Consider the following 27,873-nt stretch of genomic DNA (forward strand, 5'->3'; position numbering starts at 1 on the left):
TATGTCCTAGCACGCACACCGTTTGTTTCCAGTCACATACGGCCTTCTTTCCTTCATTTTCAGTTAGTAAGCCGTCTCAAAAGGTTGTCGGTTTTATTAACGTTCACCCTGTATATTGGTAGCTTCTTCTAGGAACGCATGCTCCAGTTGCTTCAGCCTAAACCAGACCGTAATGCACAACATCTCTCTTGCACTGTCTGCCTCTGTGGGTGGCGAAACATCTCTGTGACATGCTTACTAAACAAACCTGTAACTTCTCCATTTCTTCTATGAATACTATTTGGCATAGATATCAGACAATCTTCAAGTATATGTCGACTGAGAGCACTGTTGTCTATTCTAAGTGACGTTCGTGGTCTCTAGGCGACACCTTTGCTCTCGTCGCCCGAGGCCCAGCCGTACTCCTCTATGCATAAACCCGGCACTGTCTCTGGGTAGATGGTAGACTACAAATTGTTGAAAACGCGTGGAACGCTGCGATCGCTGTTTCCCGAATAGCTCACGAGACCTTGCAGTAATGCCGCGGAAACGCGAGTAATCACCTGGTCTATCGGCGGCTTTACCGTTAAGATGCAAACCGCTGGGAACAGTACGCGACGGGGCCGTGAGTCACAGAGACCGCGACCCACTGCCTCAGCAGCGGCGGTCAGTCTAGACGTTGGCCGCGGTAACGGGACGCGGCCTTGTGAAATATTATCAGCGCCGGCCGCGTCTCCAGGGCTCGAACCCGGACCTGCGGCACTGTACGGGTGCGGCCGCCCGCGGTGTCAGCCGGCCTGGGAACTTCTCGGCGAGGGATCCCCGGGTCACGGCCCGGGGACGCCCAGCTGGGCAGCCGATGTCGGCGTCAGATACTACAACGGCCAGACTGGGCCGTTACGGGTCGAGACCAGACGGCCATCAAAATGCAGCCGGCGTGCCACTCTCGGCTCGCAGACGTCCTAGGGGCTACACTGTAACGAGCGATGAGCCATCTACATCTTCATCTACATCAGTACTCTGCTAACCGCCTTATGGTCCGTGGCGGAGAGTACTTGTAGTACCACCACCATCTCCTTCCTTCCCTGTTTCATTCACGAATGGTACGTGGGAAGAACAACTGCTGGTAAACCTAGTTGGATATGTCGCGATACGTGTCTGGGAAGGCGTAATACGTTTCCCGTCTCATCTTCGAAGGTGGAAATTTGTGGTAAGGTCTTATGGGACCGCCGGCCGGTGTGGCCGAGCGGTTCTAGGCGCTACAGTCTGGAACCGAGAGACCGCTACGGTCGCAGGTTCGAATCCTGCCTCGGGCATGGATGTGTGTGATGTCCTTAGGTTAGTTGGGTTTAAGTAGTTCTAAGTTCTAGGGGACTGATGACCTCAGATGTTAAGTCCCATAGTGCTCAGAGCCATTTGAACTATTTTCTTATGGGACCAAAATACTGAGGTCATCGGTCCCTAAGCTTACACACTACTAACTTCAACTAACTTACGCTAAGGACGACACACACACCCATGCCCGAGGGAGGACACGAACCTTCGACGGGGGGGGGGGGGGGGGGGGGGAGCCGCCTCGCGGACCATGACAAGTCGTCCTAGACCGCTCGGCTGTCCCGCGCGGTGTCTCATCCTGGAACGGATGCTTTCGAAATCTCTCCATCATGCATCTGGCACTAGAGTTTGATGATTATCCCAGCAACGTACATACTGCGGACGTTCAATAAGTAAGGCAACACTTTTTTTTTCTGAAGGCGAGTTGGTTATACCCAGGATTCGAACACAGCATCTTGTTCCCCACTTGTCGGCTGCAAAACCATATTTTTGCACGTACTCTTCGTTCTCTGTGACGGCCTTACGCCACCTTAATGAGAGGACCTGTTTGCCTGCACGGGCCTCTCTACTGGTCGATGGCACAGCCAACTTCTTGCTGCTTCAATAACCTCCCCACCATCCAGGTATTGCTTTCCGTCGAGTGCATCGTGCATTGCTGTTTGTGGTGTTCTGTTAGGCGGCGTGGAACCCAGTGGGTATTTTTCAGTACCCTAACTAGTGAACGAATGTGTCAGCACTACCAACAGAGACACCCAGTGGTGCAGCGAGGTGTTTGATTGTGATCCGTTAGTCACCTCGATAAAGAATGTGTGCACGTTCCAGCATTGCAGGAATCAGCTGTGTGCCGCTCGCCGACATGCGGGAGATCGACAAGTTTGATCCACCTTGTTGCGATGATGTCCAACGCCTCCCTCAACGACTCACCGTGCTTTTGCTCTTTGCCAGATCCACATAGATATTCTGCAAGCCTCTATGAATATCTAAGATGTGTTGGTGTTTCGCCAGAAGAAACTCAATGACAGCTCTCTGCTCGGGACGCTAATCTGTTACAAACGCCATTTTGAACCGCTACTTCATGAAACTATGGGGGCTGAAGGTGGAATACTCCACTATACCGCACAACAAATTCCGCATTTTTTCAAACGAAATTGTCTGAGAAAAAAGGTGTTGCATTACTGATTGAACGCTGATTAAAAATTGCAAAGTTCACTTTACCAGTTTCAGCACTTATGTGCCAAATTCATATGTGATTAGGATGGTAACGGTTTCGAAAAAACGTATAATATTTCTAGTTAAGCTTTCTGAAGTGCTATAAAATATGTCACGGTCAGAGAGGTTGACTGCCATGAGGGAGGACCTAGGTTCCGTACCCAGTAAGCCAAAGATTTTCCTTTGTGGGTGAACTGGAACTGTATGCACTCAGCTTAGTGACGTCAGTTGAGGAATGGTAGCGGCTCTGGACCACGAAATCTGACAACGAGAGTGAGAATCGTGTGCCGTCTCCATGCCCCTCCGTAACGCATCTAATGATGCCACTGACAGAGGATGACACAGCAGTCGGTCGACACCGATGGGTTCCGCTAGGGACTTTTGACAGAGATTACGTTATGACTTAGTCACTAATATGTTTTTTAACTCTTGTGGTTGAGTATGCTGAAATATAACAGTTATACATATTTATGAAACTGTTAAAGATTAATCACATCTGAAGAAACAGGTAATGTGAATATCTAACGTAATAAATTATTTCGTAAACATTTGAAGGTCACATACTTCTGTTCTGGTAGTATATCAAATTTTAAACATATACTTCCGTAACACCTTCGCATCAGTTAAACGACGCCGTGGTGAAATGCGCCGTTCTTTGGTGGATGAGTTACCTAATAGAACGGTATTAAACAACCAGAAGGATGTCAGAAACGCGATTCACAAACACTACACTGACCTCATGTGTAACGAAAGAAGTAATGAGAATGCACTTGTCGAAATGACAACCAATCCGACAAGTAGATTCACCCTAGAGGGGGCAGTACACTTCACGGAAGAAATCGAAAATGATCCGAAAATGATCTTTCTTCTTAGCTCGGAAACCAAATTTCCCGTAGGTGACGAAATCGCGGTAGAAATATATGAAACATTCTGGCATGAAATGAAAGACACACCAGTGCCTATTGCAACTATTTAATGAATCAGATTGTATCAGTTCCACAAGAATTCAGAGGAGCGCTAGTCGTGTCGACTCGGGAAACAAAGGCAGTATGTCCGTTGAAAAGCTACGATCGATCACCTTACTTAACAGTGATTACAAAATGTTAATGCGCATCCTAACATTATGAATGAAAGAAGTCATAAATGTTGTCGGTTAAAATTTTCAGGATAAGATGTGCCATATTCACTGGAGATCTCGATGAAGCGTTCGGCAGGATTAGTCGTCGTTTCCTGTAACACACAATGCAGGAGATCGAGTGCCCGCATTGCTTCATCGAAATAACACAGAATTTCATACGAGGCAGCACTTCACAAATTATGACAAATAGTTAGCTTGGCAGCGCTATCCAAATAAACAGCTCTGTAAAGCAATGGCGCCCAATATCGATGCCGTTATTTGTAGTCGTAACAGAGCCAGTCCTCGAACGAAACCGTTGAAGAATTTACAAATAAACGGACAAAAAATTTTATGTGGGGTGTACACCTATGTTGTCGGCTTCTTAGTAAAAAGTAACAATGCAATTAATACGGCTTTGCGGATAATACACCGGTGTGAATCGACATGAGGGGCCAAGATGAATTGTAAGAAGTCTGGACTTACAGCCATCGGACTTGGAATACATAAGCTCTACCACGATAAACTTCCAGAAATCATGAATATGAAGTGTTTAGGAATGGAATGGAAAACAAAATTACAGGACAGTTACAAATGCTTCCTGCACAAGGTAAGAGGCTGGTTTCTAATCATATAATATAAGGCAATTAGATGAATTGAAGAAAGTCCAGCTGGAAAATATCTACATACTACTGACGGTAAACTACGTTGCTCGAATTCAACCTAGGCCTTGCAACATAGCGGCCCTTGGACGTTTCGTCAGTTGTTGTCACATCTCCAGAGTAGAAATCACTTAAGTGTCCACTACGACACGGCGGACTCAATTTAACAGGTGTGTTCAGCAAGACAAACTCTCTGTATATTCTTACCATATATAAACAGCATCCATCAGCTCCAAACAGTCTTACCTCACACTTATTGAGCGAAATAGTTCCTTCGAACTGTGCCGTGCGGGCACCTATTGATATCGATGGTCCCCTCTCGATATTAGCCTGTCTGGCCGGTATAGCTCACTGAGCGATTTGTCGCCTCCCGAGGGCAGGTCTGTGGACCAGCTTTTGAGCGCTGTCGCGGCCTGGAGGCGCTCTTGAAGTGACAGGTGGTTGAGCGATGTGTTTGGCAGCCGCTGGAGTAAACGCCATGACGTCGTGGGCGACAGTATCCTTGGTCCACTGCTAAAAGCTGGGTTTTTGGTCCTTGCCGGTCGGTGGTACTGAGTATCGGCTGAGGCCGTGAAGATTGCTCATTGAAAAAGCTGTGTCTGCGCGATGCACGGATCCCGACTTGTTCTCGGATTCTGAACTTACAAGAAGCCTGTGTCCACTGCGGTGCCAGGTCGGATTCCTGTCTGCTAGTTCCAAGAACCGGATGCAAGGGCATCTGGTGAATAGCATCCGTTGGTTGCTGGTTATTAGCAAACTCGTCATAACAACTTAAGCTTCGATCTGCAAGAAATTATGGTGAGCTTCCAATTGCCGTGTGCATGATCAAGCCGTGTCGCGCAGTGGCTATTCTGATTCGGCGTCCTGGTTATCCATCATTCTCGAATACAGGGTGTTTCGAAAGGACTTTACAACTTTGAAAGCTGGCCGGTGTGGCCGAGCGGAAATAGGCGCTACAGTCTGGAGCCGCGCGACCGCTACGGTCGCAGGTTCGAATCCTGCCTCGGGCATGGGTGTGTGTGATGTCCGTAGGTTATTTAGGTTTAAGTAGTTCTAAGTTCTAGAGGACTGATGACCTCAGAAGTTAAGTCCCATAGTGCTCCGAGCATTTGAACCAACCAACTTTGAAATTTCATATAAATTAATACATAGTACCTACAGAGGTGATTGTACTGTCAGTTTGTTGGGAAATACATCAAGTTTTGTCTCACGTAGTTCGCTAGTGCCGAATCTCACCGTAAAGAGCGTTACCGGCAGTTGCGTTAAAGATGGCTGCCTCCACAGGACACGAGCGCGCTAGCTGTTTGTTTTGGTTTGAAGAATCGAAGTCGGCGACAACAGTCCATTGTAATTTCCGTACCAACTACGCTAAAGATCCTCCTAGTAGGTGTACAATTTATGAGTGAGATAAATGTTTTGTAAAAACTGGATGCTTGGTAAGACATGTGCAATCATCACGTCATCCAGGCACATCTGACGACATGGTTGAGCGAGAGAGACAGTGTTTTGTCAACAGCCCTACGGAATCGACAATTTTTGATACCACGGATCGACCAAGATGACCAAGGACGAAATGTTTACTTCACGCAAGATGGTGCACCACCCCACTACCTGGATGACATCTGGGATTTTCTCAGTGACCACCTTCCTGGTCAATGGATTGGCCAGGAACGGCCAATTTCATGGCACCCTCATTCCCAAGACTTGACACCACTCAATTCTTTTTATGGGGATTCATCAAGGATATCGTGTTTGTACCTCCTGTGTCGGCTTCTCTATCTGAACTAGAGAAGAATTTAATCCGCCACTGAGCAAGTTACATCTGCAATGCTACAGCGAGTTTTTGAAGAAATTGACTTCCGATGAGATGTGTGCAGGATAACCAACAGAAGCCACAGTCAACATCTTTAGTTTGAGGTAAGAAAACTTGATGTGTTTCTGTACAAAATAACACCAAACCCTGCTCTATACCTTCTTTCAACAAATTTATACGAATTTTTAAAGTTAAAAAGTCCTTTTTGTCAATATTGAATTTTTAAGTGGTCTCAGGACGCAACGGCTTCGAAATTTAATACACGGAGTTGTCACCTCTTGCAGCAACTATGTCTCTGGTACGGATGGGTACAGAGTCGAGATGAGTGTGCGTGACAGATACGGGTACATCACTTCGTTCTCCTTCAATCTAGTTCCCGAATTTATCAACTGTAGTGGCTGGCGAGTGGCTGAAATACTTGACAGATGAAGAAACGTGAAGTCACGGAGACACTGACGATAAGGCCTGAACACGACATAAATCTACTGGTTGCTGTCCAAACTACCAACTATACCAAACAAAACGGATTGTGTTGTGGCATCTATGTCACCACGGTAAGTGCCGGCCGAATTAAGCTGCATACAATGTAACAACGTCCATTGTCCTTGGACTCTTCACATTAAAATGCATCCATACCTATATTTTTTTATGAAAGCCAGGACTTCTTGATTTTAAAACCAGAATCATGCTGTCATCTTCAGAATGGCATTACAGTAGGGGGTTTTGGAGGGGGTTGGGGTTGTTTGGGGAAGGAGACCAGACAGCAAGGTCATTGGTCTCATTGGATTAGGGAAGGATGGGGAAGGAAGTTGGCCGTGCCCTTTCAGAGGAACCATCCCGGCATTTGCCTGGAGTGATTTAGGGAAATCACGGAAATCCTATATCAGAATGGCCGGACGCTGGATTGAACCGTCGTCCTTCGGAATGCGAGCCCAGTGTCTAACCACTGCGCCGCCTCGCTCGGTAATGGCATTACACTTTGCGTATATGTTCACAGACATGTGTCGTCGACATTTTGATAACGAAGTGTAGATACATTAAATTCCACATGGTTTGTCATTTATGAAACAGAATGCTCCCAGATGGGTTGTCAAATGAATAAAACGTAAAAGTGCAACTTGCATAGTACTAATAGAGTTAAAAATACACGCCATGTCGACGACCTCACAACACGTGTAAGTTACGTCGAATACGTCCGCTGTACACACAACTGGGACTTGTGTGAAAAGATGACGTGGTGTCGCACCGGTACCAGCGTTGCCCTCTGATGCAACACTGTCGGCACGCCGCTCTCTACTGATACCTCATGGGAAGTCGCAACAGTCCGGTGCTCCAAACGACATCACACCGACCGTGCTGAACTTTTGTTGCACCAAAAAACTTCATTTCCTGACACAAGGTTCGTGACACGGCTGCGCTATCCCGCAACACCGAGCGAACGTTGACTCTGATCTCTCGGGTGCTAGTCATATGAGGCGGTTGAGAGCTTTCATGGCATTTAGTTTGAACCTCCTGAACCTACTAATTCCATTTTTACATGACTGAGGTCGGGTGTCGACCAAGGGGAGCAGCAATATCGCAGTAAGCCACAGTTGCAATGGCTACAATCCTGCTGCTCAATCAGCCTACGCATACTGGCAGACGTTTATCCTTCGTGCAAGAGTCATGACATCATGTTTACAGCATTTTAATGAAATATCTGAATGAGATAGCCATTGCGTGATCTTTTCTTAAACACAGATGTACTCCTACCCACTGCGTGCGGTCCCTCTGAAAGTCTAATCCTTAGCATATCCAAGCATTATTATACTTCACGCTTAATTGACGATTTCTCCTTCATTATGTTACTATAGCCAGCAGTCGAGAATTATGGTTTAGTACCTGTAAGAATCCTTAATACTACCCGAGATCGTGATGCAGAGAAAAGTGGAACCAACATCCACTCATCAGAAGATTGCCATAGGAAGAAGAGCAGTGTAGTGAGTAGACAGGGGGTCTAAGCTTCACACCGAGCATTTGAAAATGTGGAAATGGCAATTGGAAATATCGAATCGTTAGGTGATTCGTCTAATTTAAAACATTTTACTTCTATAAAATAATTATAAAGTACCACAATTGCGGCATTACGAATCGGCTACCACAGTACTTTGATTAGTACTGTTCCAAATGGCTCCGAGCACTATGAGACTTAACTACTGAGGTCATCAGTCCCCTAGAACTTAGAACTACTTAAACCTAACTAACCTAAGGACATCACACACATCCATGCCCGAGGCAGGATCCGAACCTGCGACCGTACTGGTCACCCAGTTCGAGGCTGTAGTGCCTAGAACCGCTCGGCCACTCCGGCCGGCAGTACTCTTCCAAGGTAAGGAACAAAGCGAAAAAGAATTTCCACTTTGACTAAATATTCTGATGAAAAACAGGTAATGGAAATAGAGCATATGGTGATCTGAAATATCTCGCGGAGATTAATAGTTGAGTATGTGCGACAGATTTATCGTGTGGTTTAAGTGGTAACAGTCCGCTTGGTTGCCACAGGCGTCACCTACACAACTCATTGATATTCAACAACTGAGTCTTGTTGTTATTTAGCTACGGGTATGTAAGATTTCCAACGTCAGCGACCGAGTACTGAAGCAAATACGCTATTTGGATGAAGTTTTTCTATTTTTGTCGATTTATGCCGACTGATGACTGTTAAGAATTTATGAGGAGAAAATAAATTATGTTATTTGTTATAAATCATACTAAAATTAATGAACAGTAGCTGATGTAAACAAAAATATGTAAATTCTATCTTACTTTCAGTTTTTGTATAAAGTACATATAAATCGTAATTTATGTAGTAAAATGATACAGTTAATTTCTTCTGTGTAATACGTTTCCACTGTGTATATTGCCTGCCAAAAAAAGTTAAAAATCCAGAAGGGGAGGAGTGACCGAAACTTCAAGGGTTGAGAGGGTATCGGATGTTATTTCAGTGATTACAACGTTGAGTAAAATGTAGAAAGAACTTGGCAGTATGAAGACTCTTACCAGCATGATGTTTCACATCCTTTGGCGTGGATGCAAGCATTGTTTTGGTTGGGAACGGTTTCATAAAGCCGTTGTACCCTCTCTTCAGGCAAGCTGGCCCAAAACTGTTGTATCCGGTCTGCATTATCCTGGCCTGGGACAAAATTGACGTCCGGAGTGGTCCCTCACATCTTCTATCGCGGACAGATCTGGTGGTCTTATTCGTCACTGGAGTACCTCAACTTCAAGCAGACAGCTCGTAGACACTTGTGTCATGTGTTGACAACAACTGTCTTGTTGAAAAATGGAACTATGGTGCTGTGTAGACATGAGGAGAAGGATGTCTGCGAGATACCATTTTGCTCACAAAGATCCTTCTCATTCACTACCAACCACGACTCGGAGTCATGACCGATAGCCAGTAGTAACACCGCTTTGTGCTTCCAAAACAATGAAAGAATGAGACCTCTCTCCAGGTCACCGCCATACTCGCCAACGATGGTCAGCTGGTGTAATGCAGAACGGCAGTTCGCTACTGAACGCAAAGAGACGCCATTGATCTGTAGTCCAACGCTTCCCAGTGACGGCACCACCCAAAAATCAGCCGTCTGTGTAGTGGTCCTAACATCATCCTACTCATGGCACAGTAGTTCCCTACTGTGGCTTTTGCTAGTCTCCGACCAGTGGTCCTGGATGACACGGAATATTACAGGAAATCCTTTACTTGAACTTGGATGGCAAGCACAGATGGGGTTACTAATTGCCTGGTGTTCAGTGTGACGGTCCTCTCTTTTGGTGGTCAGGTGTGGTCGCCTGGAACCTTAACAACGAGTCTGCCTGATCTCATATTCCAATACGTTCCAACACTGGGGTACTGTCACATCAGAATGCTCCAGAAAACTGGATATTGCGCAAATCTATCACCTGGCCAAATGGAGACCCACAATAACGCCCCTTTCACACTTTGTCAGTCGCTGAGACCGCTGTCTCACAACAGTATGCGGCATCTTCGAGTCCTTTGGAGTGATCAAGTCAACATCTGGCAATGTTGATGCCTTTTATACACAGCCAGAAAAAAATAGTACTCTCTGTCAGCATTTTACTACTCACCCAAGACTTAATTATTGCAACAGTGAATACAGAGTTCATTTACAAATCAATAGCATAAAAGGTTCTGAGGTACGGCCACGCGGGCTGGCAGCGCGGTCTGGGTGCCTTGCCACGGTTCGTGCGGCTCCCACATCGGAGGTTCGAGTCCTCCATCGGCCGTCTCTAAAGACCTCGTTGTCGATGGGACGTTAAACAGTAATCTCCTCCTCCTCCTCCATCGGGCATGGGTGTGTGTGTTGTCCTTAGCGTAAGGTAGTTTAAGTGAGATTAAGTAGTGTGTAAGCCTAGGGGCCGATGACCTAAGCAGTTTGGTCCCATAGGAACTTATCACAAATTTCCAAATTTTCTGAGGTACCAGGTATCGATCCATGCTGAAAGAGCCATATTAGTATGTGGTGTAGCCTCCACGGGTGGCAATCCATGTGCTGACTCTTACATCCAATCGGTCGCACTAATGGCCAATACTGTCCTGGATACGTTATGCCCCTCCTGCTGGAGCTGTTCACGTACTTATATGACAGTAATTCGTTGACGAGATGCACGAGTCACTTCTCGTCACATCATTTCCCATATGTGCTCGACTGGAGACAAAGAACGGAGGTTGTGCTGGCTAGGGAAGTTGCAGCGCGTCTTGCAGAGCACGGGGAATGTCACGGGCAGTGTGTGGGCAAGCATTACTCTCTTGGAACAACACATCATCTTCGTGTTGCAAGAACGGCAAACGGACGGGTCTAAAAAGGTGAACTAGAGTTCTGGTTTATTGCACCCACGACCGTAAAGCCGTCGGCACACGGACCGTGCTGTCGAACGTTAACGTTGAGCAAGCCAAGTTCAACGTGCTGCTGAACGCTCAGTTCCATTACAAATAGTGCGTTACAAATCTGGGATACTTCTGCGCATAAGATAAACATTATTTCATCATTCCCACATTTTAGTAAAGCCCCAAGTTCAGTCTTACTTGATCACTGTTCCTACCCAGTAGCAGACTCTTCGCAACATGTGAATTACGAAGCATTAAACAAAAAGGAGCAAAATATCTTTATACAAGTCGCGCAAGCTGTCCTGTAGATTAAGCCAATCGAACAAAGTCACCCCTCAAAACAGGTGAACTTATATTTACATAACATCAAATACCATAGTATATACTTATATTAAACTAAAAATAAAGTATCAGAACATAATAAAAACGTGAATGTTAGAATAAAAATTTGGAAATTTCAATACCCCCCAAACATTTGTATACAGGACAGAGACGCTACTCATTACGCTAAAACATCACACCTTCGGACTCTAAGCATATTACCTTACCCTTTGCTGAAAACCTTAATCGTAGATATTTTAATAATTGAAATTTAATTATTACAAATTGCACAAAAAACAATGCGTTTTGGGTGGATCTTCAGCGTGTCACTGCCTTCAAATAGCCTACTCTCTTAATACGGAAGTTACAATAATTCTTTTGCCACGAATATGATGTTTTTCATTATTTGATGTTTTTCATTATTTTATTGGAACGAATCACACAGTTAACAATGGGTTTTCCAGTGATTCTCAATTTGCTGGTGCTCAGAAACGGCATATATACATACAGGCTTGAAATGAATGCCAATATGGCGCCTCACAACTCTATACTGAAGGGAGACGGCGTGCTTGTGACGTAGGTGGCGTTGTGCCACCTCATTGGTCAACGCTCAGATGCACGCTCAGAATATCTGACATGCCAGATATTGCTCTGCACGTTCGGAAAGACTCCAGAACGTGCTATTCCACGCTATGACGTCAGAAACTCGGTCCACTCAACGTTCGGATGCACGGTCCGTGTGCCGACGGCTTAAGGCCTGGCTGGGGATTGTGTGTCTTGGACGAATGCACTCTGGAGACAGCGCTTGGCAGGCCTACGCAACAGGGGCAAATGACCATCAGTTGCGTGCAGGTAGAATCTGCTTTCATAGCTGAAGACCACGGTGCGCCATTCCATCTTCTAAGAGATGGCAGCACCAGTTGAGCCGTGCACGTCGATGCTGCGGCGTGAGTCGAAGACGGGCTAGAGGTGTGTGTGTGTGCCCATAGATTCACTGCTCTTATTTGCTCACAAGCCCTCTTATCTAAGCTGTGGCAGCTGCACGATCTGTCACTGCTGCCCGTTCAGTTTGACGATCCTGGCGGGCGTCTATGGTGCGTGGACATACAGAACTCCGTCTACGGATGTGTGAATGTTCACCTGACGACTGATACCGGTATCGTCGAACAACTGACTCATCACGTCCAGCTTGTGCAGCAATTCTCCGAAAGGACCATCCTGTCACTCGGCCACAATTTGACCCCTTTCAGACTCGCTCAAAAATGGTTCAAATGCCTCTGAGCACTATGGGACTTAACTTCTGAGGTCATCAGTCCCCTAGAACTTAGAACTACTTAAACCTAACTAACCTAAGGACATCACAGACATCCATGCCCGAGGTAGGATTCGAACCTGCGACCGCAGCAGTGGCGCGGTTCCAGACTGTAGCGCCTAGAACCACCCCGGCCGGCAGACTCGCTCAGCTGGCTGTAGGGAGGACGAGTGCATCTCTGTAATATGGCTGCCTGTTTGCTTCACACGTCTGCACCACATTGAGCCTTCTGGCTGTGAGCATTCCCCAGTGAAGTATAGACGCAGGTGGCGCTCATAGCCATGCCACTAGGCCATGTATTGGCAACCGATGGTTCAAATGGCTCTGAGCATTATGGGACGTAACTTCTGAGATCATCAGTCCCCTAGAACTTAGAACTACTTAAACCTAACTAACCTAAGGACATCACACACATCCATGCCCGAGGCAGGATTCGAACCTGCGATCGTAGCGGTGGCGCGGTTCTAGAGGGAAGCGCCTAGAACCGCTCTGCCACTCCGGCCGGCTTGGCGGACGACGTTGATACCCTTATCAGTACATGTATTATGCCGCATGTTTTTCTGGAGTATGTATCCTGAAAGGCTTAGCAACAACATTAAATACAAACAACATTAATTCTCTCTGGTGGGCATTCTACTTTTCAATGTAACTGCAAACCTTAATCATTTTCATACGTGTACGAAGGTACATTGACATCTGACCATGTCTTCTGGATGCTTCAGTTCTTTTGACAGACATTGTAGTTCATTTAAGAAATACTTTCATTATTACTATAGTTAAATAAAAAAAAAAAAAAAAACATTGCGGGAGAGGACTGGAGCACAGCTTTGGGAGTTCTGTCGTGAGCACGGGATCTTCTCCGTGTGGTTCTGCAGCAAACCTGAGGAGCGGTGCGCCCGGCATGTCTGGCCTCGCCGTGGCTGGGAGCGCACGCGTCCCGGCCTCACAGACGCCGCCACAGTTCGGTCTGCTTGCCGGCAGCGGTCACCTTAAATCCGGCGCTGACCTGCGACCCGGCGGATACATAATACATGCCCCGTGCCGGCCACGCCAGCGCTGTGCGTGCGGCACGTGGCGGCCGGCGCTGCACCCTCTGATGTCGCTCGCAGCGCCGCGGCGTGGCCGCTACACGAAGCTCCGGCTCCACTCGCCGAATCAGCGCGCAGGAATTCTCCGATATTTACGGCTGTGCATTGTCCGCTGACTCAGCGATGTGTCTGCTGAGGACCACTGGTATTCAAAACAGATTTATTGTGACAGATTTCTTGTGTGATATCGTTAGGAATGAATAAGGATTTCAGATGGCCGCTGCGATATGGTGGAGGATTTAGTGAAAGTGAATGCTATATTTATTTTTTTAAAACAGAGGGATGTTTTTCTCTTCTCCAGTGAAACACCTGCGGCACTGTATCCTGCATTCCTAGATATTATGTCATCGACTAAAACCGCCCGTTTTTTCTTTACAGGACGCGGAATCGACGCACTTCTCTGTTTTGAGGAAGCGATGTACGGAATACAGGGCGTAGCTTCTACGAAGTGACATTGCTTTAATAGGTTTAAGATTAGTCTACCACTTTTATGAAATAATAAAAGAGTAAGGTAATTATAGTAGCAGTAATAAATTAAAAACTTAAAGACAATAAAATTAGAAAATAGCTCATCTGCTGCCTATGCCTACATAATAAGCCTTTATCTACTTTGTAAACGGATAAATTAAAACGAAACATAAAGTTCTTCGACCTCATTTTTCAACCTTTAGCAGTGACTATTTGTAATTCCCAAATAGTTGTATGATCCCCGACTGCAATACGATTTTTGAGGAGAGTTTCAAAATATTAGGGTCAATACGAGAATTCACCTGTGGTCTATGGGTAGCGTCACTGATTCAAAGCCAAAACGTCTTCGGTCCCGGGTTCGTCACCCGCCAGAACTCAAAATTTAATTAATAATCAGCACTGGTGGCCGAAGACTCCTGGCAGAAGAAGTCACCCTCATTCTGCCAACAGCCATGTCAAAGAGGGTGGTGGAGTGGACAGAGTGACAGGGCACTAAAAGCGGAAGAATCAGCAATGATCAAGGGCATGTGGATGCAAACGGCAATGGAAACCACTGTATTAAAGACACGTAACGTGTATCCACAGGACATGTGGCCTGTCATTGAAAAAGTGTCGTGATGATCTCTCCATTGGCAAAAGATTCCGGAATAGTCCCCCATTCGGATCTGTTGGAGGGGACTGCCAAGTGGCAGGTGACCATGAGAAAAAGACTGAATAACCATCGCAATGATAACGTTCTACGTGTCAGGGCATGGAATGTCAGAAGCTTGAATGTGGTAGGGAAACTAGAAAAACTGAAAAGAGAATTGCAAAGGATGAATCTAGACATAGAAGGGGCCAGTGAAGAGAAGTGGATAGAAGACAAGGATTTTTGGTCAGAGGAGTATAGGGTAATATCAACAGAAGCAGAAAATGGTATAACGGGGGCAGGATTCATTATGAATAGGAAGGTAGGGTAGAGAGTCTGTTACTGTGAACAGCTCAATGATAGAGTTGTTCATATCATAATCGACAGCAAACAAACACCAACAACGAAGTCCAGTCAGACGACGCAAGCTGAAGATGAAGAGATGGAGGAAGTGTATCAGGATATTGAAGGGGTAATACAGAATGTAAAGGGAGATGAAAATACAATAGTCTTGGGAGAATGGAATGCAGTTGTAGGGGAAGGAGTAGAAGAAAAGGTTACAGGAAAATATGGGCTTGGGACAAGGAAAGAGAGAGGAGAAAGACTAATTGAGTTCTGTAATAAATTTCAGCTGGTAATAGCGAATACTCTGTGCAAGTATCACTCGAGGAGGAGGTATAATTGGAAAAGGCCAGATGACACGGGAAGATTTCCGCTAGATTACATCATGACCAGAAATCGGATTCTGAATTGTAAGGCGTGCCCAGGAGCAGATATAGACTCAGATCACAATGTAGTAGAGATGAAGAGTATGCAGAAGTGTAAGAGATAAGTTAGGAACAATCAATACGCAAAGATTTTGCAAAAACAGACATAATGTCTGATGTGGTACCGCAATCACTGGTTATACAATATTACTTATAATCCGTCATGACTGCAAAATGTTTATTCACATGACCGGTTTCGGTTCCTCTAGAACCATTGTCAGATCTGCGATTTCGGTTACAGGAGTTACCCGTCGATACACAGCAACCTTCACATGCTACGTCACATGTGTGTCACGCAGCATGTGAAAGTTGGTGTATGTGGACGGCTTACTCTTGTAACCGAAATTGCAGATCTGACGCTGGTTCTAGAGGAACCGAAACCGGTCATGTGAATAAACATTTTGCAATCAAGACGGAGTATAAGTAACATTGAATACGCAAAGCAGTGGGATACGGAAGTACTAAGGAATAAAGAGATACGCTTGAAGTTCTCTAAGGCTGTAGACAGAGCAATGCAGAATAGTCCAGTAGGCAGTACAGGAATATACATCTCTAAAGAGGTCAATCACAGAAGATGGAAAGCAAAACGCAGGTACAAGGAAGGTAACTGCAAAGAAACCATGGGTAACAGAAGAAATACTTCAGCTGATTGATGAAAAAAGGAATTACAAAAATGTTCAGGGAAATTCAGCAACACAGAAACACAAGTCGCTGAGGAATGAAATAAATGGGAAGTACAGAGAAGCTAAGACGAAACGGCTGCATGAAAAATGTGAAAAAATCGAAAAAGAAGTGATAGTCGGAATGACTGACTCAACGTATAGGAAAGTCTGCCTGAAAATGTACTGTTGTCCCAAGCATATTGCAACAAACGGTGTATTTCTATCGCTGCTCGTTTAGTTTTTATTGCCGTTTCAAATATACCGGTCATTTTTGAAACACCCTGTATGTAGTCTTTCGCCCCTATATTCAGTCTGTACGTCAAAGAAGCAGTGATGAAAATAAAAGGAAGGTTCAGGAGTAGAATTAAAATTCAGGGGTGAAATGGTATCAATGATACGATTCGCTGATGACATTGCTGTCCTGAGTGAAAGTGAAGAAGAATTACAAGATCTGCTGAATAGAATGAACAATCTAATGAGTACAGAATATGGACTGACAGTAAACTGAAGAAAGACGAAAGTAATGAGAAGTAGCAGAAATGAGAACAGCAAGAAACTTAACATCAGGATTGATGGTCAAGAAGTAGATGAAGTTTAGGAATTCTTCTACCTTGACAGCAAAATAACGAATTTTGTATGCGCAGAATGGGAGTAATTCGATCAACCGAACTTCATGTCTGTGTGTCCTTCCTTAAACACACTGGCTACTAAAACTTCAACATCGCTGTTACGAGCACCTAAGTTCTGCCTGCAGAACTGCGTTTGGTGAAGGTTCTCCAATTTCGTGGCGACCACGGAATCATGAATATGCTTACTCAATAAGAACGTTCTGTATTTCTTGGTGCCTTCCATACAGTACTTCGATGGGGCGGGTACCGATTGCGCGCTAAAAGGTTTACTTTTTGCCCAAACGCACGACATCAGGTTCAGCATTATCTCAGGAAACAGGTTGACTGTGCTCGATGAGGTATGTCAGAAATAGGTCGACAGCGCATGTAATTTATTTACTACTTGGTAATGTTTGCACTAAACTGTTGGTAGCACTATTATCATCAGTCACTTTCTCCGCGTGCAGTGCTGTGTGTGCCAGTTCCTACTCCTTGCATGTGACTAGTAAGTTAGAAATGGACCGTAACGTTCCTGTAGAGCACAAGACAAGTTAAACAGGGCTTAAGGTGATCGTTGTTGGAAGAAATAAATTTCGGGAAGGTAGTGAAAAATTAGAAATTTGTGGCAAGTTCCTATGGGACCAAACTGCACAGGTCATCGGTCCCTAGGCTTACACACTACTTAATCTAACTTACGCTAAGGACAACACACACACCCATGCACGAGGGAGGACTCAGACCTCCGACGGGGCAGCCGCGCGAACCGTGGCAATACGCCCGAGACCGCGCGGCTATACAGCGCGGCGAAGGCAATAAAATACAACCTGGAGTATCATGGAACTGCACAGTAAAAATATTTAAGTCAAGTACTTCCTTAAACGATTCTTCAACCCATGGTATGTTTACTAACGAAGTCAGCCATAACCATGAAGCCATTGATAACTTAAACAGACAAATAACTTCCAGTAGTGTAAATCGGAGGGCTATTACTGGATTATGTGAGAGACCTTTAAAATTAATTCGGAAAGAAGTTGTCTCCAATAGACTCGATATTTCCAGCCGAGATATACTAACATTAAAAAGGAAGTATCCATTGGTTCAAAAGGTATATTTTGGTGCTGTTACCGAAAACATTAAATTAAACTCAAAGTGTTCCGCTGGAAAAAAAAAGCTTCTCATCAAGCGAGTCTAATATTGTGTGCTTTTGAAGCGAAACTAATTTACGACTACTTTTTGATAGTGAGAGTTTTTGTTGACGCTACCTTCAACTACTGTTGCAAAATTTTTGTTAGTAATTTACAATCCGTGTTTATAACAGTGGTCAGTACATCCCTTAAGTATTTTGTCTGTTTCCTAACAACACAATAGCTGCGTATGGGAAAGTATTAAATGAAAACATAAATGTTTATGACGATATGAGTATTAAGTTTCAATATTCAACATTATATCTGATCTGAAACTGGGTATACACAACGTAGTTAGTCAGGTGTGGCCACTTTCATCAACAATAGAATACAGATTTCTTGCGATGAAGGCCTCTTGGAGGAAAAAATCGGCCGTTATGGCTACCTTCCGATTATCAACAAAATAACATTGAGCGTTTGGTTTGGCTTTTCTCCCTCCAAAGGAAGGTGGGGATGCTTTCGTTGAAGTACAAATGTTACATGTTTTGCTGATTATTTGACAACGAACGTCATAGATTGAGGCTGTTAATTTCCTATCGAAATTTGCGCTTCCATTACCTTAAGTTCTGAAAGAACAATCAATGCTTGTGAGGCACTTCACAATGCTTTCGGGTTTAATTTTCAGAGCGCAAATCCACATATACAGGGTGAGGAAAACTTCACGCACTCGGACTTCGCATCGCGATTCCTCACATGCTAGCAAAAGTTTCGTCCAACGCTTATTTTCGGCAGTAAATGTACGATAAAGACTAGCACTCTCACAACACTGTAAGCAAATGTAAGATAGCAACCAGAGTATTGCTGTGCAGTTGGTGCAGTGGACTGCGTTTTGTATTAGCTTGCAGGAGGTTGAGGGTTCGATGCTGAGTTGAGACTTATTTGTTTTTATTTGGTAAAAGAAGTTTGCGCGGTACGGTATCTGGCGTCGTAATCGTCATACAGCGATTACAGTGGGTCTTCTACGGAACGCTTGCAGTTACTTACTACAAACACAGAAATGGAAAGACAATCGTTTTCATCGGTTTCAATGCACTTTTCTTGCCCTAATGATGACATAAGGTCCTAACGAAACGCAATGGACCTAAACGTGGTGAAACGTCCCCTTAGAAAAATTATTGAATTACTGTGCTGATAAATCTCTTACATTATTTGATTTTCAAACAGCTGAGCAAAACTGAACGTACTCACACATTACTCTCGTTACTTATTCTGATCAACACTAAACTGACACACAATATTTTTAGCGCAACGCAATCTGACTTTCAAAAATCCCTACAAAAGAATGGCCCTGACTAACATTAACCTATACGTTTCACAAATCACTTACCTCACAAAAATCTTCGTTACTCGAGCTACTGCAATACAGCGAGCGCCACTACTGCCAGCTAAATAAAAGATTCAAACTACTGAAGGCACTAACTTCTGATAGGCATAGTTAGCAAATGAAAGATTTTGATAGAGAACAAGCAATGTATTTACCTTAATAGTGTTCAAAAGTCATAATATATATATCAGTCCATGATATCCAATATTACAGATTTACTCTTTCTGATGGACACACGTCCAGGTCGTCCGCTCTCAAAATTCCGCCATCTCTCTCCCCACATCCACCACTGCTGGCGGCTCACCTCCAGCTGCGCAACGCTACGCGCTGTTAACATCCAGCTGCCCAACACTACAATGGCCAACAACAATGCAAACCAGCCACAGACTGCACACAGCCCAGCCAGTGATTTTCATACAGAGCGCTACGTGGTGTTACCAATATAAAAACCTAAACAGCCTACTTACAGTGGCAAGAATAATACTTGGTATTAATCGGTGGGACCACTTGGGGAGGGTACACACAAAAGAAATTTGGGATCTAGTAGTTACAGTGGTGCGGAAGAATTCGCGTCCACGACGTGCAAAAGGTTTCTTTAAAAGCTGACTAATGAAAACGATTGTATTTCCTTATCTGAGTCTGTAGTACGTAACTGCAAATGTTTTGTAGAAGACCCACTTTAATCGCTGTATGACGATTAAGACGCCAGATACCGTACCGTGCAGACAATTCTTAGAAAATAAAAACAGATAAGCCTCGACCCTGAATCGAACCTTCAACCTCCTGCATGCTAACCCAAAACACTGTCCGCTGCATCAACTGCACATCAGTTCATATGTAATTATCGTACATATGATTACAGCGCTATCTGATTGCCGATCTTTAACGTCTACTTACTGCCCGAAATACGTGCAGGAAGAAAGTTTGTGAGACACATTTTTGTATTGCTAGTATGGGAGAAATCGCGCGGCAAAGTCCCTGTGCGCGATCTTCACCCTGTACATGTTTCGTTGACGTTCTGTTGAAACTCAGACAATCATCTACATTAAAATGAATGATACAGATAGATACCACCGATCTAATAATAAGTGTGAGAAACTTGTAATGCTAGCTCTGTTTCGACCAGTGTGGACTTTTTTAAATATTTGAGAATAACAATTAAGATATCTACGAAACAAGACCGCATCACGTTGACGACAGTAAAAGAACATCAAAAGCATGAAAAAAGAGAGCTTTAAAATTATTGAAGTTAAATGAAAGCTCTCCTACTGCATCGATTTTTCTGGTGATTAATTAAATACTAATAGCTGTGTAATTCTATACCATCAAGTAGTCTGAAGGTGAAAAAGCTTCGTGAAACAAGAGCGTGTTAATATTCAGTTTCAATGCAGCGAAATGATTTTCATGATGATAACAATGACAATCAGACTTCATAAAGAACATTAGATTGCAAGGTCGACTTGCAAAAGTGAAAATGCATAAATGCCGGATCGCGATTGTGCCGTCACCAAATCATGCGTATCCAACGTGTTTAAAAAACTGAAACAGAAATCAGGTATAAAGTGATTCACAGGTGTCAATCTGTCTTCAATTACTACGATAGATCCCGTGCAAGCGCAGGAGAATGTCTCCCGTAACGTAATACTGCTTCCACCAGCCTGCGTCCGTGGCACACTGAACGTTTCGAGCCTCCGTTCACCTCGATGAGGACGTTTTTGGTGACGACCATCGACCTAGTCTAGCAAAAATGTGACTCACCCAAAGAGCCGCTACGTTTCCATTGATCTACGGTCAAAATCCCGATGACTCCGTGCCAGCTGCAGTCCTAATTGACGATGCCGTTGGGTCAATATGTGAACAGGTAGGAATTTCCTGCTATGGAGCTCCACGTTCAACAACGTACGATGAACGGTGTGCTTCAAAACACTTGCACGTGCACCCCCATTGTGCTCTTTCGGCAGAGATATCAAAGATCACCATCTATTCTATTTTGCAGAGTTGACAAGCCTCCGAACCCCACGTTCTGTACAGAGTCGTGGATGTCCAACCATTTGTGCCTAGTGGTTGTTCCGCTGTCCTACCTCTTTCCCTAGACGCTCAAGACAATAGCGAGTGAACATTCCAACAGCTTAGTCGTTTTCGAGATACTCATTCACAGGCGCTTCATAACACTAATCCGTCCTTTATCAAAGTCACCTACCCTTAATGCATTTCCCCATTTGCAGCCCAGATCTTCGCTAGGGTGATCCCCTGCTGTGACTGCTCCGCTTACATACATTTGTTAGCACGTTACGTCGCAGTGGGCAGTGGTCATAATGTTTTGGCTTAATCAGTGCATACAGGTATCGATTTTAAAGTACAGAACTGGAATGGTAGCACCTTTGATCCCCTACAACTTAGAACTACTTAAACCTAACTAACCTAAGGACATCACCGTTGCGCGGTTTCAGACTGTAGCACCTAGAACCGCTCGGCCACCCATGCCGGCGTGGCAAAGAAGAGTGTGCCTGAAATGGCGTCCAAAATCGTGTGAAATTCAAAAAGTGTACCAGAAAATGGTGGGTGGATCTAAATAATAATTTGGTATCAAAGGCGGTACAGTAGTTTAGGGGGCTGGAGACGACATGGAAAGCCACTTAAGAGAACAATAGGTTAATTGCTGACAAAGGGCCGAACATTAGGATAACACTCCCAGAGTGCCCAGCCAAACATTAGGTTGTGCAACATGTCTGCGCTATGTAATTACTTCTTAGAAGACCTACATCTTTCCAGACAGCCTAGGCTGATGAGCAAGAGATTTCCAACTTCCTCAAACTATATTTTTTATAAATAAACAATATGCCCTTGAATTTCCTGTTATGAGATCCTTCCTCTCCACCACAGAGCTACCAGTTCCTATATATTCCATATATTACAGTGAATCCCATAAATTGTTTATATAAACAATATTCCACATATTTTCCAAATTGTTTAACCAATGTTCCATACAATGCAATCGATTTCCTGACAAATTCTTTAAATGAATAGATAAATCATATGTCATTTACTGTAATCGAATTCCCTCCAAATGACCGATCAACTTTTTCCCTCCAATTTCCAGGAGGGAAGGTGGGAGAGGGTTTACCAGAGGGGGAGAGGTTAATTAATTGATAAATTTAATTAAGTAGTCAATCAAATTGATATATTCCAATAACTCAGACCTGAAAGTGTAGCAGCGGTGGTGAGAGGGTATTATGAAGTTCTCCTGAGGTGGGAAGGGGTTGTGGGAACAATAGGTTAAGGACCTGTCAATCAAAAGGAAGGATCCTTTTAGCAGAACAATAGGTTAAGGACCTGTCAATAAAAGGAGAACAATAGGTTAATTACCTGTCAATCAAAGGAGAACAGTAGGTTTGTCCCTGAGTGCATACCTGCCTCTGATGTAGGCAACCCGCACTAACTAAATGCGCTAAAACGAAGTTTGTCCCACTACTATAGATTAGTTCAGGAGGGCTGCAGTCAACGATAAACAATGGTTCAATGACTCCACGTGTCAAATGTCTAAGTGGACAGACAAATCCGTATTGTTCACTTGGCCACCCAGGGTCATACTGTCACACCACCTACCTGGGGTCTAAAAATGTGCTTCTTTGCAGTGAAACAAGTACTGCAACGGACTGTGAGACGACATCTTGAGCATAACAGACTGTCAGCCTGCTGACTTTTCCTGCAACTTCTGTTCATATCGCAGCAGACAGAAATGTGGCGACACTGAAGCACCATTTCGAGTCGCAGTTTTTCGTACAGCATGACGATTGGCGCATCCATGTGTGGAAGCTTCGACGTGAACAAATGCTTCCAGAGAGCATTCGTTATCATCAAACAGGCACAACAACTGGCGTAATAATATGAGGCGCCACTGAATGCTGTACATGACCATCTCTCGTTCACACAGCCGGTAATTCAGACAGTTAATGTTATATGTCAGACATGTTAATGTGCATCACCTTTACGCCCTCCACGACGTTATCGATTGGAAAGGTGCCTTCCTGACCTATGTTGATGCAGAGGATGTGCCAGTGTTACCGTGGGCAGCACGCAGCACGTTCTACAGTCTCTCACACATGTGGTCGGTGTTGCTGGGAGATCAGCACATCATCCCTCACAGCCATTACGACTGATAAACTCTGGCATAAGAGTTGAAGCAGCATGGAACAACTTTCCGTATCTACATCCAGTCTCAGTAGACATGCTGTCCAACCAGTTTAGACTCATTATAGCCATTAGAGTTTGCATCTCTGTGTACTGAATTTCACACTATGTTGATCCTCATAATCACCTAAAAATTTAAACATGAGTTATCCCTTTAAAATGTTTATTTTCCAACATAATGAAAATATTATCTTTTCAGATTACCTGTTTCAAACGGCCAGCTTCAGATCCAGTTGTGCACAAGAGGTCCATCCGTTGGGTTATCCTTCCTTTTATACTGTATAGTCACAATGAGAAAAATGTCGTTATTCGCTCTTCTTGCTGGAGATCGTACTAAATGCTTTCTCTGACAATTATTTTGAAGAATTTGTTCAGGAGCCCACAAAAGGGCGTAAAGATACTTGGCCTCTTAGCAAAAAATATTCCTGAGCAAATAGGAAGCATTATGACAGTTCAACGTTACGACTATGTGGGCGAGTTATGCATCCACCGAGCACTGGTACTGAGGAGAGATGAATTTCTTCGCTTCGCTGGATGAGAATCAGCGGGACGAGACGTCACACGGCCACCAGAGCTGGGCTCAGGTGCAGGGACAAGGAGCGCAGCGCCGGATGTTGGTACATCCCAAAGCTGGGAATTTGGACGGCTGTGGCTCGCACAGTGTCAGACAAGCTGCAAAATAGCTTCTTGCAGCTCTTTAAGAATCTGTTATAATCTACAGCCAAGTATTAAAGTTAATCTGAATATATTTGCCATCTCAGAAAAATAAGGCACATACATTGACACAACAGTATTTAATATCTGTAAAACTAAATAGTTAATGTTTCATAGTGAATAAACATTTTCATAATGAACCTTTGAATTAACAACACTAACATGAGATTTCAGCAAACAACATCTCAGTTGATACCATTGCACGATAGCTATCGTCCCTGAAAGTCATTCATCTCTATCTCTTTTATTTATTAAGACTTCTTTTATATATGTCTCATGCAAATGTTTGACAGAACATCGTACCCTACACAATTACATAGCGAATGAATGCAGTATGAATACCTTGCATTTTGTCATACGTGTGTACCTAGTTAACGAACAGTCTACTATTGTGCTAGTAATTTTATTTAATTGTCGTTGTAAGTACTATTAAAACAGTACTAATTAAAAAGTGATCAGTCGCATGCGTTAGCGTATACTACAATTGAAAAGAGAATCAAAAGACCCTTCGCTCAAGCGAATATTGGGCCTTTTCGAGTGAAAAGCTTAAGGCAGCGATTCTGGAAACTTGTAGAAGAGTTCTGGAAGGAGGCAGATCTGCCTGTGGTGACGAGGGATATTCGATCGTTGAGGTGTTAGATTGTGAGAGCTGAACGGCCCCGATAACTCACTTTAACTTCTGAGGGGTCTTCAAATGGTTCAAAATTCTCTGAGCACTATGGGACTTAACATCTAAGTCATCAGTCAACTAGAACTTAGAACTACTTAAACCTAACTAATCTAAGGACATCACACACATCCATGCCCGAGGCAGGATTCGAACCTGCGACCGCAGCAGGCGCGCGCTCCCGGACTGAAGCGTCTAGAATCGCTCGGCCACAGCGGCCGGCTCTGACGGGGTGAATGTGCTCTAGAGGAGGACTCTTAACTTTTTCCTCTTGTATTACATAGCTGAGAATAGATAGAGTATGAGATTATTTTTGTTCCGTGTGTATTAATTTGTAAATCATCTTGTTGAACACTGAACTATTTTGAGCTAGTGAATATTTCGTGTATTGCCGTTAAAAAACAAACTTAATTTTCTCGTATCTTTGATCACAGTTTAGCTTAGGGATTTTGCTACCATTCTCGTAACGCTCTCAACGCAACTTTACTGCATTCGATAAGGGTTTTACCTGTCTGTATTTTAGCTGAATATCGTTAGACCATTCGCGTTATTTGAGATGTCGTTTCTTGAATAAACATTAATCACCGTAATTCTCTGTCGCCTCCATCAATTACAGACGTTAGAGTGGAAGAATGGTTATAAAATTATTCATTTAGCTTTTATTTAGTATTTCTATGCATTTTATTAACTCGCGTTTCCAGCCAATGCATAGTCTATTTGATTAAAGGATCACAACTACATGTTATTATTTACAGCGAATAAGCAACGGGACACGAAAGAAGACGTGCGCGGCTCGACCCTGCGATAATATAAAGCTATTCTTTTTTAAACAGAGTCGTGCATAGCTCAAGTATCTGTGGAACAAGTAACCGCAGATAAAGAGACGACTCGTTTGCTCGTATGGGATGCTGTTACGAAGAGCAGCTACACTTTGCAGTAACCGTTACGCACGGTGGCAATGGATACAGGCCTAGTGGCCACGAGTTCGTTAAGACTGCATACCGTAACACCCAAATGAACCAAAAATAAAGGAAAAATCTTTCTATTTAAGAAATCAGATAAAAATTTGGTTGACGCCATCCTGAGTCTCCTCTCCTTCCAATCTATCTACGCTTAAATTCAAAGAAATAGTATCGATGGCAGTTAAGAGATATATACCAAATATATTAACAAGAGATATAAACGCAGGTCAGAAGACTGTTGCGGAAGCAAGGAAAAGAAAAAGGATTGCAGATTAAGGAGAAAGTAAAATCTACAAGACTGGAGATGCTTAATTCAAGCATGAAATTTAGCGATTACTTCAATGATAGATATTTCTAGTACTTTTTACAACTAAAGTCGAAAGCTTGAAAAAATCGAAAGAGATTCACCTTATGTGTAAAGTACACCATCGGCAAGACACGAACAACTTCACTGCGCTTCAGTAAGGGTAATGTTACCAAGGGCAGCGATGTAAAACGGACTTATTGAACACGGTTTTCCGGAATTCGTTTACCAAAGAAGACGAAATATATTTTACCGATTTAGAATCAAGATCAACTGCCAACATAAGTAACTTAGAAGGAGTTATCCTAGGTGTGAAGAAGAAGCTAAATAAAGTCAAGGCTTCTGGTCCAGATGCATACCAGGTAGATTCTTTCAGAGTATGCTGATATAATAGCTCCACACATAGCAATCATAAACAATAGCTCGATCCAAAGATCCGTACATACAGATTGGAAAGCTACACATGCTACACCAATACTCAAGAAAGGAAACAGGAGTAATCCGCTAAATTGCAGACCCATATCACTAACATCGATTAACAGTAGGACTTTGGAACATGTACTGTGTTCGAACATTATGAATTACCTCGGAGAAAACGACGTGATGCTGAATCCGTGTTGATACAGAATTTATCGTTCTCGTGAAACACAACTAACTCTATATTCTCACGAAGTAATGAATGCTATCGACAGGGGATCTCAAATTGATTCCACATTTCTAGATTTCCTAAATGCTTTCAACACTGTTCTTCCCAAGAGAATTCTAATCAAATTGCGTGCATATGGAATATCGTCTCAGTTGTGCGACTGGGTTGGTGACTTACTGTCGCGAAGTTCACAGTCTTTAGGAATGAACAGAAAGTCATCGCGTAAATCAGAACTGATATTTGGCGTCCCCCAGGGAAGTGTTATTGATCCTCTGCTGTGTCTAATCTATATAAACGATTCAGCAGATAATCTGAGCAGACCTCTTATATTCGTAACATGGTTCTGTCAGTTATAGTCTCGCAAAGTAATCGTAAGATCTAAAACAAACTGAAAATGACTTGGACGCGTTATATGTATGGTGCGAAAAGTGGTAATGGAATCCAAATAACGACAAAAAAGAATCCCATTAAATTTCGGTTACAGGATAAGTAACACAAATCTAAAGGCTCATAACATTGTTAGGAATTACAATTAAGAATAACTTAAATTGAAACAATCACGTTGATAATGTAGCGGGAAATTGAACCAAAACACCGTTTTGTTGGCACATCACTTACAAGATGCAACAGGTCTGCTAATGAAACTGTCTGCACTACGCTTGTCCGTCCTCTTCTGGAGTATTGCTGCGCAGCATGGATATCAGTAAAAGATAATACTGACAGAGGAGATCGAAAAAGTTAAAAAATGACAGCTCGTTTTGTATTATCGCGAAGTGGGATACAGGCTACTACGAGCTAGTCTGGTTGGCAGTCATTAAAGTAAGAATGTCTTTCGTAGCGGCGAGATTTCAATTGACAACCTTGTTTTCGGAATGCGAAAATATTTTGATAGCGTCCACCAACGTAATGGGGAATGATCATCCCACGGAAACACATAAGTGTTCTTTTTTCCGGCCAATGCTTCGATAATGTTACAGTAGAGACATAACTTGCCAGGCAATTAATTGCTAATTGAGGAATAGTCATT

This window comes from Schistocerca americana, chromosome 1 (genome assembly GCF_021461395.2).
Source record: "Schistocerca americana isolate TAMUIC-IGC-003095 chromosome 1, iqSchAmer2.1, whole genome shotgun sequence".
Classification (NCBI taxonomy): Eukaryota; Metazoa; Arthropoda; class Insecta; order Orthoptera; family Acrididae; genus Schistocerca; species Schistocerca americana.